This window comes from Chinchilla lanigera, unplaced genomic scaffold, assembly GCF_000276665.1.
Source record: "Chinchilla lanigera isolate Chin_1 unplaced genomic scaffold, ChiLan1.0 scaffold00012, whole genome shotgun sequence".
NCBI lineage: Eukaryota > Metazoa > Chordata > Mammalia > Rodentia > Chinchillidae > Chinchilla > Chinchilla lanigera.
The window spans coordinates 33,605,033-33,608,358 of NW_004955413.1; the positions used below are offsets into that span (position 1 = coordinate 33,605,033).

The following is a 3,326-nucleotide window of genomic DNA, read 5'->3' on the forward strand; positions in this document are numbered from 1 at the left end:
TGGAATGAGGAAAGAACTTCTGGGAGGGATCTCTCAGGTTACTGTGGACCTCAGTGCTGCCATCTGTGCAAGGTGCTCTGCTGGTGACTGTGAATTTGATAAAATGTTTGTGATAAAAGAAACATAAACTCCTTTGGGAAAGAGAGTTACTTTTCACTACTACAACCCTGAGCTAGATAGAGTGGTCTTGAGGGGCTGGGAGAAGGTGGACCCAGGGTGAGGACCAGAAGGAGTGTGAACATAGTGACCATGAGTAGGTCCTGTGCCTGCATTTTAACCCTGGGACTTTCCACAGGTCAGGTACCCTCATATCACCATTGTGCTGATGAAGAAATGGAGGACCTGATGGATTGAGCAGTTAGCTCATAGTCAGAAATTTGGTGGCAAAATAAAGATTAATACTACAGTCTCTCTGACCCCAAGGCTGGTGACCCTCCATCTTTGCTCTGGGGCAATATGGAAGCTTCCACATCATCATCTTATGCTGTTTTTACTCTTCCTAGAGTCAGGGGTGATCATCTGATAACGTTTACAAAGCATGTGGGAGTTGTGATCTGCAGTGACTTCCAAGGTTGATGCAGCTCTAGATGATGTCAACTTGGGGGCTCTGTTAGAAGAAGTCATTAGAGTTGAGTAAGTCACCACTTATTCACCAATCAGAAGTTAAGGCATGACTGGCCAAGGGTGTTGGATGGATAATTTAGGTGGATGTCCAAGTTACTAGCTTGATAATGAGCCTCAGGATCAAAAGGAAACCTAGGAAGTTAGGATCTAAATGCGTTATATATTCTGTGAAGATCTCAGGCATCTTATAGGGAAAATCAGAGAGTGATAAATATATCTTCAGACTCTTTGAGCCTCAAGTATAGGAAATGTTTGTGGTGCTCCTCAAATAAAAAAAAAAAAGCATGATGACAAAGACCTGATGCCCCAGATTCATTAGAGTTCATAAGCCCTCCCATTCATATATTATTCATTTACCCACTGTTATGGTTTGTATCTGGATGTTCCCCAAAGACTCATGCAGTCATGGGGTGGGCTTCTAGAGTTATGGTCCTATGATGGGACTATGGGTGTGAGTGCTACACCCGCCCCCTCCCCCCGGGGCCGGTAGTTTGCATACAGTATAAGGGAGAGAGAGAGGCTTGCTCACTGCTGCTCCTCCCTTTTTGCTCTTGCTGCTTTTGCTGTTTTCCACTGCCATGAACTGTTGCCCTCTGCCATGTGCCACCCTGCCTTGGAGCCAATTGAGTATGGACTGAAACTTCCACAACTGTGAGATAAACTTTCCTTCCTTAATTTTGGGTGTCAGGTATTTTGTCCCAGCAATGAGAGAGAAGTAACCAAGACACCTACACATTTGCTGAGCCCTTATCATATGGAGCCCTGCCCTTGAACCTTGGAGGTTTGAAGAGAACAGGCAGCACCTCTGCCCGTAGCAGCTCTTCATCATCATGGAAGGAGACAAACCAATAATACCATTCCTAAAAGATGCTTTAATGAGATAAAATATAAGCCATGATTAGGGCACATAAGATGGCAAAACCAGGGCTGGGGATTTAGCTCAGCGGCACAGCGCCTGCCTGGCAAGCGCAAGGTTGTGAGTTCGATTCCCAGGAACTGGAGAAAAAAAAAAAAGATAAAAATGGGGCTGGGGATTTAGCTCAGTGGCACAGCGCCTGCCTGGCAAGCACAAAGTTGTGAGTTCGATTCCTGGTACTGGAAAAAAAAAAAAAGATGGCAAAACCAATAGAATCCCAGCTATAGGCCCTCCTTGAGTTAGAAAGATTGCCACCCAAAGAATGGCAGTGTTCTGACTAAATGAGCTCCTTCTGTACTATAATTTCTAGTCATTGGTCACTCAAGTGCTTCATCCTTCCCTCAGAAATAAATTTCCAGAGGACATTATTTATTTATTTATTTATTTATTTATTTATTTATTTATTTATTTTTATGTTTTTTTTTTGTCTTTTTGAGACAGTTTTGCTATGCAGTTCAGGCTGGCCTTGAGCTCACTTTGTAGTGCAGGCTGGTCTTGAATTTGCAGTGATCCTCCTGCCTCAGGCTCCCAAGTGCTAGGATTATAGGCATGTGCTACTACGCCTGGCTTTTTTTTTTTTATTTTAAAGAGAAAAAAACAATAAAAACAGTGTTACAGAATTTCAAAAGAAGATAATAGGAAATTAACAATGGTTAGTATATTGTGCATTGTTATTTTCAAAGTAGTTGCTCAGATTACAAGATATAGGCATGCAAAATCGATATAAGCACGAACTGTCCCCTTCAATGAACTAAAAGAAATTAGTAGTATAACCATCTTAGCTATCTTGTGTGTGTATATATATATATTTTTTTCTTTTCCCTTCTTTTCTCCTTTCCCCCATCCCAGTTGTTCCAGAGGGCATTTAGACACAAATTTCAGGGCATACAGTCTCCATCTTAGGAAAAAAGGGAAAATTTCATTGCACTCTTCTTGCTGAAACTCAGTCAAAGCCTCCCTAGTTCTTCCCCCTTCATTTGTTCATATCAACCCCAATCTGCAATTCCAACCATCAGTCTTCCTGCAGAGCTCCTTACCAGACCAGAGCACGTCTATACCCTAAACAGAGCCAGTAATGTAGACAGTCTCAAGCTGTTTCATGGAACAAGCATAAGCCTCAGGTTTACAAGTTCTCCTGTTGTCTGTCAACACTTCTATGTAGACTGTAGTCTGTATTGTGTACTGAAAGTTCAGTTTTAGCCTCTAGCTGGCCAACTCTGAATCTAGACACGATCAGCACCCTTTGGACAGATGTCCTGTCTGGCCCTTATCATCTGCCATGATTAGCATGTTTCAGGGAGACATCTTCGCAGGCACGATCAGCACTCATATTGGGGACAGCTCTATCGTGCCTCCGATCAGCACCCCTGAGCGGATAGCCCCCACCGACCCCTGTCAGCAGCAGGGGCGGACAGCTCCAACGCAGCCCGATCAGCACCTCAAGGCGGACAGCTCCGACCGGTCCGATCAGCACCCGAGGGCGGACAGCGCCCGTCACGCACGGCGGAGGTCAGCGCGCCCATTTACGCGGCGCAGACCCCAGCTCTGCCAGTCGGATCCCCCGGGGCGGTCTCGCAGCTCCCAGGGCCGCACCCACCCCTCGGCGACGCCCCTCCACGAACTGCGCACCGCAGCTCTCCGAGGTGCGCAGGCCCCCGCCACCGCCTTCCCCCGACTCCCGGCTTAAGGCCTTCCCTCACCGCGCCCCTCCTGCAGACCCTGAGTCCGTGCGCTGCACCCTCCGTCACCCCTTCTTACCTGCCGCTCGCCCCGAAACCGACCGAGC

The 3,326-nt window shown here is 46.5% G+C and overlaps 1 protein-coding gene across 1 annotated transcript in view; it reads left to right on the forward strand.

Moving 5' to 3' along the window:
* Positions 1-3,059: 3,059 nt before the first annotated feature.
* Positions 3,060-3,326, forward strand: part of Mapk8ip2 (mitogen-activated protein kinase 8 interacting protein 2) — a gene marked incomplete in the record, with an annotated part of 9,893 nt that continues 9,626 nt past the window's right edge. The window contains 1 exon segment of the mRNA XM_013511276.1: positions 3,060-3,183.